The following is a 19,467-nucleotide window of genomic DNA, read 5'->3' as shown; positions in this document are numbered from 1 at the left end:
TGGGACCACTGTTGTATATGAAGTTCATCATAGATCAAAATGCCATTGTAAGTTATATGACAGTATTATGTCTTTTATCCATGGATAAGAAATGTCTCTCAGTTTATTTAGCTCATATTATATTTTATTTATCAGAGTTTGTAGTTTTCCTTATGCACATTTTTATTGGATATATCCATATATATCTCATTTTAAGAGGTGCTAGTATAAATGATATTGTGTTTTTAATTTTAAATTGTACTTATTCATTGCTGGTATATTGGAAAGTGATTAAATTTTGTGCATTAACTTTGTATCTTGACACGTCCCTGCAATTGCTTGTTAGTTCCAGGAGTTCTGTCCATTATTTCAGAATTTTTACATATAATCACATATCTGCAAACAAATATAGTTTTACTAGAGGCCCAGTGCATAAAATTCATGCACTGGGGTGGGGGTGTCTCTCAGCCCAGCCTGCCCCCTCTCACAGTCCAGGAGCCCTCTGGGGAGCAACAGTCTGGCCTCCCTTTGTGAGAAGCAACCAGGCTGATCAGGGGAAGGCACTACTCCCATCATCCTGCTGCTGCTGCCACTGCTGGCCACCACAACTGCCAAGGTGTTTTCATGAAAAAATGATGTTTTTTTAACGCATTTTCAAGATGTCTCTTTCATAGGATATTACTTTTCGTTCGTTCTTTCTTTTTCTTTCTTTCTTTCTTTCTTTCTTTCTTTCTTTCTTTCTTTCTTTCTTCCTTCTTCTTCTTCTTCTTCTTCTTCTTCTTCTTCTTCTTCTTCTTCTTCTTCTTCTTTTCTCTCTCTCCCTCTCTCTCTCTCTCTCTCTTCTTCACATGAGGATATTTTCCCATCAATTTTTAGAGAGCATGGAAGAGAGAGGGAAAGACAGAAACATCAATGTGAGAGAGACACACTTCGATTGGTTGCTTCCTGCATGAGCCCTGACCTCAGCTCCGGCCAGGGAGGAGCCTGCATCCTAGGTACCCTTGATCAGAATCGAACCCAGCCCCCCTGCCAGTTGTGTCACCGCTCCAGCCCCAGCAGCCCAGTGCCTCGGCCCACAGGGTTGGGGCTGGGGGCTGGCCCCTCTGCGTGTTAATCTCTTTCTCTCCAGGGCCAGGTGCGGGCGATTCTGTCTGTTGTTCTCTCAGGCTCTGGGCCCACACCAGGCCCCTTCTCCTGAGCTGGTCATTACTGTTATGGTGTCCTGGCCTAATTTGTATATTATATAATTTTTTTCCTTTTAATCTGCATATTTTTTATTTTCTTATCTCACTTACTATATTAGTTAGGACTTCCAGTATGATGTTGAAAAAAGTGGTAAAGAGAGGACATCCTAGCATTATACCCAACCTTAGTGGGAAAGCTTTGAGGTTCTTACCATTAGGTGTGATGTTAGCTGTAGGTTTTTTTTGTTTTGTTTTGTTTTGTTTTTTAGATATTCTTTATCAATTTGAGGAAGTTCCCTTCTATTTCTAGTTTACTGAGAGTTTTTTTGTTTGTGTGTTTGTTTGTTTTTACCATGAATAAGTGCTGGGTATTTTTAAATACTTTTTCTGCACATGATATTTTTGGTGTGTTGCTGTGATGGATTTACATTAATTAATTTTCAAATGTTAAACCAGCTTTACATGCCTAAAATAAATCCCACTTGCTCATGCTGTATAATTCTTTTTAGACATTGTTAATATTTCTAAAATTTCTGCATCTATGTTCATGAAAGATATTGGTCTGCAGGTTTTTTTTCTTGTAATGTCTTTGTGTATCCTTTTGATTAGAGCAAGTAGAGGCCCAATGCATGAAATTCTTGCAAGAGTAGGCCTTCCTTCTCCCAGCTGCCAGCACCAGCTTCCCTCTGGCATCTGGGACCCAGGCTTCCCTTGCAGAGGGAGGCGCTGCCCACCCACCACAGCCCACCATTTAGTGGTCTGGGCTTCCCTTTTTGGGGTGATCATGGAGCCCCCCCAATTGATCACCCCACCAGCGGGTGGCCTGAGCCTTCCTCTGCTTCAGTCATGGAGCATTTGCCGGGCCCCCAACCAATTGCATAGCACCTGCCTTGGCTGGCCTGTTGCCAGTTGGTATCATAACATGGTCCCAGATGGTTGTCTGGATGGTCATTCCACTGTTTGGCCATTTGGTTGATTTGCATATTAGGCTTTTATTATATAGTATTGCTTTAATGTCCAATGAATAACCTCTTCTTCTTAATTTTTTGCATAGTTAACCTGGCTAGTTTTAGTAATTTTCATGATCTTTTCCAAAGAACCAGCTTTTAGTTATGTTGTTTTTCTTTATTAATATATATTTTTTATTTTGCTAATTTCTGCTCTAATTTTTCTTTCTTCTTTTTAAGTTTTAATTTGGTCTTTTTCTAATTTCCTAAGGAAGAATCTTATTTTAGATTTTTTCCTCTTTTCTAATACAATGCTATAAATTTCTCTCTATGTATTTTCACTGTATCCTACAAATTTTAAGTTGAATTTTCATTTAGTTAAGAATATATTTTTTATTTTTTTAAGATCAAGAATTTCTTTCAATTTTTATTTTTTATTTTTATTTTTATTTTTTATATACTTTTTTATTAAATTATTATCTGTGTACATATTTTAACATTGCCCCCCCAATACATACCCTCCCTCCCCAGAGTTTTGTGTCCATTGGTTGTACTTATATGCATGTATACAAGTCCTTCGGTTGATCTCTTATCTCCCCCAGATCTCCCTACCCTCCCGGCTGTAATTTGACAGTCTGCTTATTGATTTACTGTCTCTATATCTATCTTTTGGTTCTTCAGTTTAAAATGTTCTTTAATATCCACAAATGAGTGAGGTCATGTGGTGCTTCTCTTTCATTGACTGGCTTATTTCACTCAGCATTATGTTCTCCAATTCCATCCAGGTTGCTGCAAATGATGAGAATTCCTTCTTTTTTATGGCAGCATAGTATTCCATTGTGTAGATGTACCAAAGTTTTTGATCCAATCATTTGCTGATGGGCACCTAGGCTGTTTCCAGATTCTAGCTATTGTAGATTGTGCTGCTATGAACATAGGAGTGCATATATCCTTTCTGATTGGTGTTGCTAGTTTCTTGGGATATATTCCTAGGAGTGGGATTACTGGGTCAAATGGGAGTTCCATTTTCAGTTTTTTGAGGAAACTCCACACTGTTCTCCACAGTGGTTGCACCAGTCTGCATTCCCACCAGCAGTGCATTAGGGTTCCTTTTTCTCCACAACCTCGCCAACACTTGTCATTTGTTGATTTGTTGATGTTGGCCATTCTGACAGGTGTGAGATGGTACTGCATTGTTGTTTTGATTTGCACCTCTCGGATAATTAGTGACTTTGAGCATGTTTTCATGTGCCTTTTGGCCTTCCTTCTGTCTTCTTTTGAGAATATTCTATTTAGGTCCATTGCCCATTTTTTAATTGGATCATTCTTCTTCCTTTTATTTAGTTGTATAAGCTGTTTGTAGATGATGGAGATTAAACCTTTATCAGTGGTATTATTTGCAAATATGTTCTCCCACACAGTGCGCTTTCTTGTTGTTTTGTTGACGGTTTCTTAATGATGGTTGCTATAAAAAAAAAGCTTTTTATTTTGATGTAGTCCCATTTGTTTATTTTCTCTTTAGCTTCCATTGCCCTAGGGGCAGTATCAGTGAAGAAGTTCTTTTGGCATATGTCTGAGATTTTGCTGCCTGTGGATGCTTCTAGTATTTTTATGGTTTCCCTTCTGATGTTTAAGTCTTGTATCCACTTTGAGTTTATTTTTGTGTACAGTGTAAGTTGGTGATCTAATTTCATTCTTTTGCATGTATCTGTCCAATTTTCCCAACACCATTTATTGAAGAGACTGTCTTGATTCCATTGTATATTCGTGCCTCCTCTGTCAAATATTAATTGAGCATAGTGATTTCGGTTGATATCTGGGTTCTCGATTCTATTCCATTGATCTATATGTCTGTTCTTGTGCCAGTACCAGGCTGTTTTGAGAACAGTGGCTTTGTAATACAGCTTGAAGTCTGGTATTGAGATCCCTCCTACTTTACTCTTCTTTCTCAGGATTGCTGTGGCTATTCGGCATCTTTTATTGTTCCAAATGAACTTTTAGAAAGTTCTTTCTAGTTCAGTGAAATATGCCGTTGGTATTTTAATGGGGAGTGCACTGAACCTATAGATTGCTTTAGGAAGTATGGACATTTTGATGATGTTGATTCTACCAATCCATGAACATGGTATGTTCTTCCATCTGTTTACATCTTCTTCTATCTCTTTTTTCAGTGTCGTGTAGTTTTCTGCATATAGGTCCTTTACTTCCTTAGTTGTTTATTCCTAGGTATCTTAATTTTTTTGGTGTGATGTTAAATGGAATTGCTTTTTTAGTCTTTGTTTCAGTAAGTTCACTGTTGGTGTATAGAAATGCCATAGATTTATTGACATTAATTTTGTATCCTGCTACATTGCCAAATTCATTTATTAAGTCAATTAGTTTTTTAATGGAGTCTTTGGGATTTGTTATGTACAATATCATGTCATCTGCAAATAAGGATAACTTTACTTCTTCTTTTCCAATTTGGATGCCTTTTATATTTCCTCTTCTTGTCTAATTGCGATGGCTAGTACTTCCAGTACTATGTCAAAGAGGAGTGGTGATAGTGGGCATCCCTGTCTTGTTCCTGTTCTTAGAGGGAATGGTTTTAGATTTTGCCCATTGAGTATGATGTTGGCTGTGGGTTTATCATATATAGCTTTTATTATGTTGAGGTATGATTCTTGTACTCCCACCTTGTTGAGAGTTTTTATCAGGAAATGGTGTTGGATTTTATCAAATGGTTTTTCTGCATCAATTGATATGACTATATGATTTTTATCTTTCAGTTTGTTTATGTGATGTATCACGTTTATTGATTTGTAGATATTGTACCATCCTTGCATTCCTGGAATAAATCCTACTTGGTCATGGTGTATGATCTTTGTGATGCTGTGCTGGAGCCGATTTGCTAGAATTTTGTTGAGGATTTTGGCATCTAGGTTCATTAGGGATATTGGCTTGTAATTCTCTTTCATTGAGTTGTCTTTATCTGATTTTGGTATTAGGGTGATGCTGGCTTCATAGAAGGAGTTTGGAAGTGTTCCTTTCTCTTGAATTTTTTGGAATAATCTGAGGAGGATAGGTTTTAGTTCTTCCTTGAATGTTTGGTAAAACTCTCCTGTGAAGCCATCTGGCCCTGGGCTTTTGTTTGCTGGAAGCTTTTTGATGGCTGTTTCAATTTCATCCCAAGTCACTGGTCTATTGAGATTTTTAGATTCTTCCTGATTGAGTTTGGAAGGTTGTATTTTTCTAGGAATATGTCCATTTCCTCCAGGTTGTTCAGTTTGTTGGAATAGAGTTGTTCGTAATATTTTGTAACAATCCTTTGTATTTCAGTGGGGTCTGTTGTTATTTCACCTCTTTCATTTCTGGTTTTGTTTATTTGAGTCCTCTCTCTTTGTTTCTTGGTTAGCCTGGCGAGAGGTTCATCACTCTTGTTTATCCTTTCAAAGAACCAGCTCTTGGTTTTGTTGATCTTCTGTATTGTTTCTTTGGTCTCTATGTCTTTTGTCTCCGCTCTGATTTTTGTTATTTCCTTCCTTCTGCTTACACTGGGCTTTCCTTGTTGCTCTTTTTTTTAACTCTTTGAGTTGTAGAGTTAGATAATTTGTTACCATTTTTTCTTGGTTTTGTTTTTTTTTTTTTTGCAATAGTCTTGTAGGGATATGAACTTCCCTCTCAAAACTGCTTTTGCTGTGTCCCATAGATTTTGGATAGTTGTGTTTTCATTGTCATTTGTTTCCAGGATGTTTTTAATTTCTTCCTTGATTTCTCTGGTAACCCAGTCCTTGTTTAATAGCATGCTGTTTAGTCTCCATGTGTTTGATTTCTTTGGATTATTTTTATTGTAGTTAATTTCCAGTTTTATGCCACTATGATCTGAGAAGATGCTTGGTATGATTTCTATCTTCTTGAATTTGAAGAGACTTTGCCTATGTCCCAAAATGTGGTATATCTTTGAGAATGTCCCATGTGTGCTTGAGAAGAATGTATATCCTGTGGCTTTGGGGTGGAATGTTCTGAAGATGTTGATTAATTCCATCTGGTCTAGTGAGTCATTTATGATTGATATTTCTTTGCTGATTTTTTGTTTAGATGATTTGTCAAACGGTGACAGTGGGGTATTAAAATCTCCTACTATGATTGTAGTGCTATTAATCTCTCCCTTAATGTCCTCCAGCAGTTTTTTTTAATGTATTTGGGTGCTCTCATATTGGGTATATATATATTTACCAGGGTTATTTCTTCTTGTTGGATTGCTCCCTTTAGTATTATGAAGTGGCCTTCATTATCTCTTGTTATGTCCTTCACTCTGAGATATAATTTGTCAGATATAAGTATTGCTACCCCAGCTTTTTTTTCATTTCCATTTGCCTGGAAAACCTTTTTTCCATCCCTTCACCCTCAGTCTGTGTGCATCTTTTTTTCTGAAGTAGATTTCTTGTAGATAACAGATATATGGGTCTTGTTTTCTTATCCAATCCATTATCCTATGTATTTTGATTGGAGCATTTAGTCCATTTACATTTAAAGTTATTATTGATAGGTATTTATTTGATGCCATTTTTATTCTATACCCTTGTGTTCCTTCTTTGCTTTCTATTTCTTTAATTTTACAGTAGACCCTTTAGCATTTCTTGCATTGCTGGTTTGGTGGAGATAAATTCCCTTAGTCTGTTTTTGTTTGTGAAGCTCCTGATTTCACCTTCAATTTTGATTGATAGCCTTGCTGGGTACAGTATTCTTGGATTCAGAACCTTCCTTTGCATGACTTTGTTTATTTCATCCCATTCCCTTCTGGCCTGATAAGTTTCTGTGGAGAAATCAGTTGCTAGTCTGATGGGGGTTCCTTTATATGTAACTTTCTGTCTCTCTCTGGCTGCTTTTAAAATTCTTTTTTTGTCGTTGTTGTTTGCCAGTTTAATTATAATGTGCCTTGGGGTCGGTCTTCTGGGGTTCATTTTGCTTAGGACTCTGTGAGCATCTTGGATTTGTGTGGGTTTTTTCTTCTCTATCTCAGGAAAGTTTTCTGTCATTATTTCTTGAAATACGATTTCCATGTCTTCCTCAGTTTCCTTTCCTTCTGGAACCCCGATTATTCTAATATTGTTTTGTTTTGTATTGTCCCAAAGTTCCCTTAGACTTTCCTCCTGCTTTTTAATTTTTTTTTTCCAGAATCTCTTTTAATTGGGTATTTTTTCCATCTTGTCTTCTAGCTCACTGATGTGGTCCTCTGCTTCTTCTAGTCTACTCTTGATGCTTTCTATTGAGTTCTTCATAGTAGCGATGTCATTTTTCATTTCTTCTTGGTTCTTCTTCATTTCTTCTTGGTTCTTACTCATATTGTCAAATTTGTCTTCCATTGTTTTTAGCCATCTTATGATCATTACTCTGAATTCTTGCTCTGGTAGGTTGCTTGCCTCTATCTCATTTACTTCCTTTTCTGGTGATGCCTGCTTTTCTTTCATATGCAGGCTGTTTCTTTGTCTCTCCATGATCTCTCTTTTTAGGATGTCTGGTTGTGTAGCTCTCTCTCTCCTTTTCGCTGTGCGGTGGGGCACTCCTGTGAGTCCAAGTGTTCGCGCCGCCTGGGATCCGAGTTCTGGGGTCACAGCTGCTTTGTGGTCGCTGCGGCTGTGGATATTCAGGCCTCTGACATGATCCAATCTTCCTCTCCTAGTTATGAATATTTTTAAGTTTATGATACTTCTTTTATCAAAATGTTATTTAAAAGCATGTTGTTTAGTTTCCTAATATATTGAGCTTTTCCAGCCACCTTTTGGTTTCTGATTTCCAGTTTTATTTTATTGTGATCTGAGAATAAATACATTTGATTTCTATTCTTTTATTTGTTTTTCTAGGTTTATTGAGATATACTTGGCATAACATTATATAATATAAGTTTAAAGTAAACAATGTGATGATTTGATACCAAATAAGATCAGTTAAAACATCTTTCACCCACATAATTACTATTTGGTTATTATGATTATTGTGAGAATATAAAATCACTACTCTCATTGCAAGTTTCAAGTATAAAATACAGTATTGCTAAATGTAGTTGCATGTGGTACCTTACATCCCTTGAACTTATTCATCTTATAATCAAAGTTTGTGCACATTAACCAACATCTCTTAATTTCTCCTACTCCGCAGTCCCTGGGAACTACAATTTACTCTTTGTGTCTATGACTTTGATGTTTTTAGATTTCATATGTGAGATAATTCATTATTTGGTTTTGTGTGTCTAACTTATTTCACTACATATAATGCCCTCAGTGTTCATCAATGTTTTCACAATTGGTAGGATTCATTTTTTATAGATGAATTATATGTATAACATTTTCTTTATCCATTCATATATAGTAGACACTTAGATTGTCTCCATGTCTGGACTATTGATAATAATGATATTGTGATCAGGGAGTGTAGATTTCTCTTTCAGACAGTGATTTAATTTCCTTTACATATATATTCAGAAGTGAGATTACTAGATCATATGGTAGTTCTACTTTTAATCTCTTGAATAATCTTCATACTATCTTCCGTAATGTTTGTCCCAGTTTAAATTCCCACCAAATGTGCACCAGGATTCCCTTTCTTCATATCCTCACAAGTATATGTTATCTTTTGTCTTTTTAATAATAGCCCTCCTGGGATGTATGAGATGATATTTTGAGATTTTTATTTTCATTTCTCTGATGATTTCATGTACTTATTGGGTATTTGTATCCATTCTTTGTAAAAATGTCTATTCAAGTTCTTTATACTTTTTTCAGTAAGACTTCTTTTTGGCTATTGAATTGTTTGAGTTCTTTCTGTGTTTGGGATAATTGCCCTTTATCAGTTGCACGGTTTGCATATATTTTCTCCAATTCCATAGGTTGATTTTTCATTTTCTTTATTGCTTACTTTACTGTGTTTGAACCTGTTAGTTTGATGTAATCTCATTTGTTGGTTATTGCTTTTGTTGGTTGTATTTTTGTCAAAACCAAAAAATCATTGCCAAAACCAAAGTCAAAGAACTTTGTCCATATATTTTCTTCTAGGACTTTTGAAGTTTCAGATCCTTACAATTAAGTCCTTAATGAATTTCAAGTTAGTTATTTTGCATGTGACTATCCAGTTTTTCAAATACCATTTATTAAAGACATATCATGTCCATTCTTGGTGCCTTTGTTAAAAATTAGTTAACTATATATGCATAAATTTATTTTTTAAAAATATATTTTTATTTTTTTTTTTTTTTACAGAGAGGGAGAGGCATAGAGAGTTAGAAATATCAATGAGTGAAAAATATCGATCAGCTGCCTCCTGCACACCTCTTACTGGGGATGTGCCCGCAACCAAGGTACATGCCCTTGATTGGAATCAAACCTGGGACCTTTCAGTCTGCAGGCCGATGCTCTAGCCATTGAGCCAAACCAGTTAGGGCAGATTTATTTCTTGACTGCCTGTTTTGTACCATCGGTCTGTGTGTCTGTTTTGTGTGTGTGTGTGTGTGTGTGTGTGTGTGTGTGTGTGTGTGTGTGAATATCACCCTGTTTTGATTGCTAATATAGTTTGAAGAGAAAGTGTGATGCTCCTAGCTTTGTTTTTCTATTTCAAAATTGCTTTGGTTCCATTAAAGGCAGTTTATGGTTCCATTAAAATTGTGGAATTTTTTTCTACTTCTGTGAAAAGTTCCATTGTAATTTTGCTAGCAATTGCATTAAATTTACATATTACTTCAGATAATGGGTATTTTAATACAATTAACTTTTCTGATTCATGAACAGGAGATATATTCCTATTTATTTGTGCTGTCTTCCATTTCTTTAATCAGTGTCTTATAGTTGTCAGTATGTAGGTTAAATTTATTCCTGGACACTGCCTGGACCCATGTGCTTACCACGGACACCTCCATGAACTGCATGAGTGCCACTAACCATGAAGGCCTCTCACCCCTGTTGTGGACTTACCCAGTGCCACTACTACTGTAGGGTGGTGCTGCCACCACAGCCCTAGAACTCAGCTGCTCTGCTGCATCACCAGAGCTCGGGCAGGAAGGAGCTACAGATCTGTATGAGCAGAAATGGGACTGAACAGTAGGACTAGGAAGGAGAATCAACCCTGCCTGACCATCTGAAAGCAAGGGAGGTGCTCTCTTTCCCACTGGCAAAACAGCTGCTTCTGACCTGAACTGCAGTGACCTGAAGTAAGGAGGAACAGCCCAGGGCTGAAAATCTGTGCCCCTGCAGGTGGTGGTAAGGAGAAGCCAGCAAGCAAGGCACAGCTAAGGCACTGGAAGGAGAGAAAGTGCCTCCCTATCCCAAGCTACTGGAAGCACTCCCAACACTAGCCTGGTCAAACACAAATAGTCCTTGCCAAGACTAAGATAACCCTGCAGGGCCCAGCTCCATGGGAGAGGGGAAAACAGCTCAGAACAGGGACACTCAAGATGTGAGATTCAAAGCAGAATCAGCCTGTGGGCTAAGGGGCCCCATTCACTGGACTACTAAGAGCTTCAACCTATCTGGCCTCAATCATGCTGTCCAGGGCCAGAAAATTACAATGACTCACACTGGCCTGCACCAGAGAAGCTCCTGTCAGGCCCATGATAGACACACTAAGGATCGAAATTCAGAGCGCAATTCAGTGAGCTTGATAAATAGCGGACCCAGAGGTTTTTGAGTGTGTGAGGTTATAACTTTTGAGTGTGTGTAGAGGTGACTTTTGTTTTTTGTTGTCTTTATTTTCAACCCTTTTTCTCTCTTCTCTTTTTTTCTTGCATATCTATAATTTCTCTCTTTCCTTAGATTCTATTCTTTTTGTCTTTTTTTATTGTTATTATTAATATTTATCATTTTATTTAATTTTTCTCTTCTCTTTTTTCTGTTTAATTTTTCCTATGTATATTTTAATATATCAATTATTACTATTTGAAACCATTGTTATTTCATTTATAATTTATTTTCTGTTTCCTTGTCTTTTTCATCCCTATACTATTTTTTTTTGCTTACGTCCTACTTCCATATTACAATTTTTAATTCTTTTCCTTCTGTTTTTTATATCTCCTCTAAGTCTTTGATTTACTTCTTTTAGTATTACTTTCTTTTTTTCTTTGCTTTGCTTTGTCTTTTTTTGCCTCTTAGTTGCCCATTTTTTGATTGGGTTGTGTATCTGCCTTTTATTAAGTTGTATGAGTTCCCTGTAAATGTTGCAGATTAAACCCTTATCATTGGCAAATATGTTCTCCCATGCAGTGGGCTTTTTTGTTGTTTTATTGATGGTTTCTTTTGCTGTGAAGAACCTTTCTGTTTTGAAGAAGTTCCATTTGTTTTTCTCTTTAGTTTATATTGCCCTAGGAAATGTATCAGTGAAGAAATTGCTTCGGCATATGTCTGAGATTTTGCTGCCTGGGGGTTCCTCTAGTATTTTTATGGTTTCCTATCTTATGTTTAAGTAATTTAACCATTTTGAGTTTATTTTTGTGTATGGTGTAAGTTGGTCTAGTTTCATTGTTTTGCATGTATCTGTCCAATTTTCCCAACACCACTTATTAAAGAGACTGTCTTGACTCCATTGTATGCTCTTGCCTCCTTTGTCAAATATTAATTGAGCATAGTGTTTTGGGTTGCTTTCTGGGTTCTCTATTCTATTCCATTGGTCTATAAGTCTGTTCTTAGGCCAGTAACGGGCAGTTTTGAGAACAGTGGCTTTGTAATACAGCTTGATAGCTGGTATTTAGGTCCCTCCTACATTGCTCTTCTTTCTCAGGATTACTGAAGCTATTTGAGGTCTTTTTTATTCCAGATGAATTTTTGGAGAGTTTGTTCTAGGTCTGTGAAATATGCCATGGTATTTTAATGGGGAGTGCATTGAATCTATAGATTGCTTTGGGTAGTGTGGACATTTTAATGATGTTGATTTTACCAATTCATGAACATGGTATATTCTTCCATCTATTTACTTCTTCCTCTATCTCTTTTTTCAATGTCCGGTAGTTTTCCGAGTATATGTCTTTTGCCTCCTTAGTTAAGTTTATTCCTAGGTATCTTATTTATTTATATATATATATTTTTGGTGCAATGGTAAATGGGATTTTTTTTTTTAGTCTATCTTTCTGTAAATTCACTATTGGTGTATAGAAATTCCATAGATTTCTTAGTGTTAAATTTGTATTCTGCTACATTTCCAAATTCATTTATCAAGTCTATTAGTTTTTTGATGGAGTCTTTGGGGTTTTTTATGTACAGTATTATGTCATCTGCAAATAAGGACAGCTTTACTTCTTTTCCAATTTGTATGCCTTTTATTTTTTCTTTTTGTCTAACTCCAATGACTAATAATTTCAGTAATATGTCGAACAGGGGTGGTGAAAGTGGGAATCTCTGTCTTTTCCTGTTCTTAGGGGAAATTGTTTTAGTTTTTGCTCATAGAGTATGATAATGGCTGTGGGTTTGTTATGTATGGCTTTTATTATGTTCAGGTATGATCCTTATATTCACACCTTGCTGTTAGTTTTTATCAAAAATGGGTGTTGGATTTTTTCAAATGCTTTTTCTGTATCAATTGATATGACTATGTGGTTTTTAATCTCTCAATTTGTTTATGTGATGTATCAGGTTTACTGATTTGTGGATATTGTACCATCCTTGCATTCCTGGGATAAACCCTACTTGGTCATGGTGTATAATCTTTCTGATTTACTGCTGGAACCAATTTTTTTAAATATATTTTTTATTGATTTTTTTACAGAGAGGAAGGGAGATAGATAGAGAGCTAGAAACGTCGATGAGAGAGAAATATCGACCAGCTGCCTCCTGCATGCCCCCTACCGGGGATGTGCCTGCAACCAATGTACATGCCATTGACCAGAATCGAACTTGGGACCTTTCAGTCCACAGACCGACGCTCTACCACTGAGCCAAACTGGTTTCGGCATGCTGGAGCCAATTTGCTAGAATTTTGTTGAGGATTTTGGCATCTATGTTCATGAGGGATATTGGCCTGTAATTCTCTTTCATTGTGTTGTCTTTATCTGGTTTTGGTATTAGGGTGATGCTGGCTTCATAGAAGGAGTTTGGAAGTGTTCCTTCCTCTTGAATTTTTTGGAATAGTCTGAGGAGGATAGGTTTTAGTTCTTCCTTGAATGTTTGGTAAAACTCTCCTGTGAAGCCCTGGGCTTTTGTTTGCTGGAAGCTTTATGATGACTGCTTCAATTTCTTCCATAGTTTCTGGTCTATTGAGATGATTAGATTCTTCCTGTTTGAGTTCTGGAAAGTTATATTTTTCTAGGAATATGTCCATTTCTCCAAGTTGTCTAGTTTATTGGAATAGAGTTGTTCATAGTATTTTTAACAATGTTTTGTATTTCAGTGGGGCCTGTTGTTATTTCACCTCTTTCATTTCTGATTTTGTTTATTTGAGTCTTCTCTCTTTGCTTCTTGGTGAGCCTGGCTAGCGGTTCATCAATCTTGTTTATCCTTTCAAAGAACCAGCTCTTGGTTTTGTTAATTTTTTTTTTTTTTGTCTCAATGTTGTTTATCACCGCTCTGATCTTTATCATTTCCTTCCTTCTGCTAAACTGTGCTTTTGATGTTGCTCTATTTTTAACTCTTTGAGTAGTAGCGTTAGGTAATTTATTACCAGTGTTTCTGTTATTTTGTTTGTTTGTTTGTTTTTGAAGTAGGCTTGTAGAGCTATGACCTTCCCTCTCAAGATTGTTTTTGCTGTGTCCCATAGATTTTGGATTGTTGTTCATATATATATATATATATATATATATATATATATATATATATATTATTGATTTTGTACAGAGAAGAAGGGAGAGAGATAGAGAGTTAGAAACATCGATGAGAGAGAGTCATCGATCAGCTGCCTCTTGCACACCCCCTACTGGAGATATGCCCGCAACCAAGGTACATGCCCTTGACTGGAATCGAACCCGGGACCCGTCAGTCCCCAAGCCAACGCTCTATCCATTGAGCCAAACCGGTCTCGGTGGATTGTTGTTATTTCATTTTCATTTGTTGCCATGATGTTTTTTTTATTTTTTCCTTGATCTCTCTGGTAACCCAGTCATTGTTTAATAGCATGCTGTGTAGTCTCCATGTGTTTGATTTTTTTAATTGTTTTTATTGTAGTTGATTTCCAGTTTTATGCCACTGTGATCTGAGAAGATGCTTCATATGATTTCTATCTTCTTGAATTTGAAGAGACTTTGCCTATGACCCAACATATAGTATTAATATATCTTTGAAAATGACCCATGTGCACTTGAGAAGAATGTATATTCTGTGGCTTTGGGGTGGAATGTTCTGAAGATGTCAATTAATTCCATCTTGTTTAGTGAGTCATTTAAGATTGATGTTCTTTGCTGATTTTTTGTTTAGAGGTTTTGTCCAATGGTGATAATGGGATATTATCTTCTATTATAACTGTATTGCTGTCAGTCTCTCTTTTGATATCTTCCAGGAGTTTTTTAATGTATTTGGGTGCTCCTGTATAGGATGTGTATATGTTTACCAGACTTATTTCTTCTTGTTGGATTGCTCCCTTTAGTATTATGAAGTGGCCTTCCTCATCTCTTATTATGTGCTTCAATTGGAGATCTAAAATGTCAGATATAAGCATTGCTACCCCAGCTTTTTTTCTTTTCCATTCACCTGAAAAACCTTTTACCATCCCTTCACCCTCAGTCTGTGTGCGTCTTGTTTTCGGGAGTGGGTTTCTTGTAGACAGCAGATGTATTGGTCATGTTTTCTTATCCAATCCGTTACCCTATGTCTTTTGATTGGGATATTTAATCTATTTATATTTAAAGTTGTTATTATAGACACTTATTTGTCATCATTTTTATTCTTAACCCCAGGGTTCCTTCTTTGCTTCCTATTTCTGTTTTTATTTGTTTGCTTGTTTGTTTGTTTGTTTTATTTTTTTTTACAGCAGACCCTTTAGCATTTCTTGCATTGCTCATTTGGTGGTAATAAATTCCCTTATTCCTTTTTTGTCTGTGAAGCTCCTGATTTCACCTTCAATTTTGATTGATAGCCTTGCTGGGTACAGTATTCTTGGATTCAGACCCTTCCTTTGCATGACTTGGTATATTTCATTCAATTTCTTTCTGGCCTGATGTGTTTCTGTTGAGAAATCAGTCTCTAGCCTGTTAGTGGATCATTTGTAGATAACTTTCTGTCTCTCTCTAGATGCTTTTAAGATTATTACTTTATCATTGGTGTTTGCCAATTTAATTATAATATACCTTGGCGTTGGTCTTTTGGAGTTCATTTTTCTTGGGAATTTGTGAGCTTCTTGGGTTTGTGTGGTGTTTTTTCTTTCCTATGACAGGGAATTTTTCTGTCATTATTTCTTCAAACAGGTTTTCTGTTCCTTGCTCAGTTTCCTCTCCTCTGGAACCCCTATTATGCAGATGATGTTTTGTTTTGTGTTGTCCCACAAAAGTTCCATTAGGCTCTCCTCTTGCTTTTTAATTTTTTTTTTTAGTAGCTGATCTACTTGGGTATTTTTTCCTACCTTGTCTTCTAGCTCACTGATGTGGTCCTGTGCTTCTTCTAGTCTATACTTGATATTTTCTATTGAGTCCTTTACAGCAGCAATGTTTTCATTTCTTCTTTGTTCTTCATTTTCTCTTGGTTCTTACACATATTACTGAATTTATCTTCTATTCTTTTCAGCCAACTTATGACCATTTCTTTGAACTATTTCTCTGACAAATTGCTTGCTTCCATTTCATTTACTTCCTTTTCTGGTGATGCCTACTTTTCTTTCATATGCAGGCTGTTTCTTTGTCTCCCCATGGTCTCTCTTCCCTGGGTGTCTGGTTATGTAGTTCTCTCTCTCCTTATCCCAGGCGAAATCTGACCTTTCCTTGGTGGAGTGTAGAGCTCCCCTGAGTTCATGTGTTCACACCAACTGGGGACTGGTGCTCTGGAATTCACAGCTATTCAGTGGGTTCCACAGTTGTAGATTTGCAGGCTTCTGATAACATCCACTTTCTCCTTCAAGATGATGCACTGTCCACTTCCAAGCCTGTCACTCTCAGAGGGAATCTAGCTGTACTAGGCCTCTAGTATATACATAAAACTAGGGGCCCAGTGCACAAAATCTGTGCACTTGTGAGGGGTCCCCCAGCCCAGCCTTCCCCCTCTCACATACTAAGACCCCTCAGGGAATGTCCTACAGATGGCTTAAGCCTGCTCCACATTGGGAGCGGACCTAAGCCACAGTCTGGCCTCTCTTTGCTTGAGGTGACTGGGCTGCTCAGGGGAAGGCACCAGCCCCATCACCCTGATGCTGAAGCCACTGCCAGTCACTGCAGCCACCAAGGTATTTTCATCAACACGGACTCCAGTCCCTTCACCATGAAAAATGACAACTTTCTTTAAGCATTTTCAATATGTGTCTTTCATAGGATATGACATTTTTTTCTTTATTTTTCTTTTTATCCTCACCTGAGAATTTGTTTCCATTGATATTTTCCCTTTCCCTCCCATCTCAAGCTCAACCCCTTCCCAAGCCAAAAGACTCCACCCCAGGTTTAGGCTTGGGAAGGGTCCCCCCGACTTCTGATTGCAGGCTTGGCCCCTTCCCAAGCCTAAACCTCTGCCTGATGGCTGGCTGGGAGTGACCTAGTTACCTAGGAGGTTCCCTGGACCCAGGCATGTATGCAAATTAACCGCCATGTTTGTTGGATTAATTTGCATACTCTGATTGGCTGTGGGCGTAGTGAAGGTACAGTCAATTTACATGTTTCTCTGTTATTAAGTAAGATAACCCCATAGGAAAAATTTTAAGCTAAATTCATACTACTTATTATTTGTTTTTTAATTTTTAAATTGATTTCATATAGAGCAAGGGAGAGGGAGAGGTATAGAAACATCAATAATGAGAATCATCCATTGGCTGACTCCCACATGCCCCCTCCTGGGGATCAAGCCAATCTCTGGCATGTGCCCTGCCTGGGAATCGAACCATTAACTCCCGGTTCATGGGTTGATGTTCAACCTCTAAGCCACATCTGCCGAGCTTATTGTTTATTTTTAAGTGTATATATCAAAAGTCAGGTCTAGATTGAGCACTTACAATAAAGCAACTGGATTTGTTTGGAATCATATCTTCCTGTATCATACATAGAATTCTGGGAAAAAGAAGTCTGAGAGTAGGGGAAATGTAAAACAGATATCACTAAGTCATACACAATGGGAATTAAGAGAGAAATTAAAAACAATCTTCCCAGATATAAACCAATCTGAAGTATAGTATATCCCCTTTGAGAGAAGTATTTTTATTAAAGATAATTTACATTTCCCTATACAACTCTGAAATAAGGCCACTTTATAAAATTCTCTCATAGAAAGATTTTTCATTCAGATGGCAAATAGACATGAAAAGGTACTCATCACTAATAATCAGAGAAAAGCAAATTAAAATCACAATGAGATATTATTTCACACCTATCAGAATGGTTATCATCAATAAATCAACAAACAAGTGTTGATGATGATATGGAGAAAGAACTTTTTACACTGTTGGTAGGAATTCAGATTGGTCCAGTCACTGTGGAAAACTGCTTTTTGACCTCGCTACTATCCTACTTATGGGAATATATCCTAAGAATCTTTAAACACTAATTCAAAAGAATATATGCATCCCTATGGTCACTCAGCATTACTTATAATAACTAAGATTTGAAAGCAGCCTAAGTGCCCATCAGTAGATGAGTGGATTAAAAAAAAAAAAAAAAAAAAAAGCCATGCTACTTTTATATAATGGAATACTACTAGGCTGTCAAAAAGGAAATCTTACCTTTTGCAACAGGATGGATGAACCTGGAGAATATTATGCTAAGTAAAATAAGCAACTCACAGAAAGATAAATGAAATATAATTTCAGTTACATGTGTAATTTAATGAACAACATAAACTTTCAAACAAAATAGAAAAATATTTATAGAGACAGGGAAAAGGCTGACAGCTGTCAGATGGGAGAGTTGTTATGGGGGCTAGTTAAATAGGTGAAGGGATTAAGCAAAAAAAAGAGAACATTTCTCAGTATATCAAAGCTTAATAGCATCAAGAAAAGGTCTATGTGTTTCATAAAAGCCAGTAAGTAACAAAGATCTGATACCATTATTAAACTTCTCTTTCTGCTAAATTCAGACCACATTATATATTTACCAATTTGGTTTAAGAAACACTTCTGAAAATGATGAGAGGAATGAGAGGATGGCTGTGTAGGTGAAAAGCTGGTCTGCGGCTCGCACAACAATTAAAAAAAAATTAGAACTAATACAAAGGACATCTATCATCCAAAACCACAGGAAGGCTGGCTGAAAGAGAGGGGAGTGCAAGCGCTGAAAAGCTGAGGAGCCTAGATACGGAGGCACGTGAATCAGACTGGTGGCGAATCGGGCTGGTGGCGGGCGACTGGGCGCCATCGGTGCGGCATTTCTTTTCAACCCGAAAGGAAACAAGCTCCCTATCACTTTGAAATCCAGTTTCTGGGGTCACGTGGGAGACCCAAAAGCCTACGGGGAGAAGCTGGGCCATCAGGGCCAAAGTGAAGGCAACTCTTGCAGAGGTGCATGCAGCAATCATTGTTTACTGGGCTGGATCACAGGGAAGCGGGGACTTGGAAACACGGAAGGGCAGGGACTTCTGACTGCAGCCATTGCTGTTAGCCACGCCCCAACCTAGTGATGTCATGAGACCCCGCCCCACCCTGAGGCCCCGCCCTACCTTGATACCCTGCCCTGAAGCCCAACCCGCAGATTCTACAGCCCTGCCCAGGCACCACAAAGCTACTTTTACATATGAATGGCCTGTATTGAGGCAGCTTAACCATATATAAACTGCAGCTCCAGCAAAAAAAAAAAAAAAAAAAAAAAAACCGCCAAGACCCAAGCAAATAGGAGAAAACTGTAGTTCTCGCTGTAGCTCCTGAACTGAACCCCATTGGAGATCCAGAAGCCAGTGTTCCTAGTGATCAGTTTCAACCACTCACACCCATAAATGACACATTCGGGAGACAGACTCAGTGAGCACCAAAGCCCCACTGAAACAAACCGTGTCTCCAGTGCAGCAGTTCTTCCTTTATAGACAGAGCAGGTCCTCATAGTTGGCCTGAAGATCAGTTCCTCCCAGAGTACCAAAGCAAACAAGACTTAATTATACCAAGACTTTGCACTCAGCCCACAAAGGGATATACCAAAGGTGACCACCCCAGGTGATTGGGGAAGCTGATAGGTCACCTACCACACAAAGCCACTCCATCAACACAGGGAGGAGACACAGAAACATGTCATGAATGGGAGAGATGGAGGAAAGTAAACTACTGGACGACACAGAGTTCAGAATTACATTGATAAG

Source organism: Pipistrellus hanaki (assembly GCF_964339955.1).
Source record: "Pipistrellus hanaki genome assembly, chromosome: X".
In the NCBI taxonomy this organism is placed as follows: domain Eukaryota; kingdom Metazoa; phylum Chordata; class Mammalia; order Chiroptera; family Vespertilionidae; genus Pipistrellus; species Pipistrellus hanaki.
Note: the sequence above shows the minus strand (reverse complement) of the source record.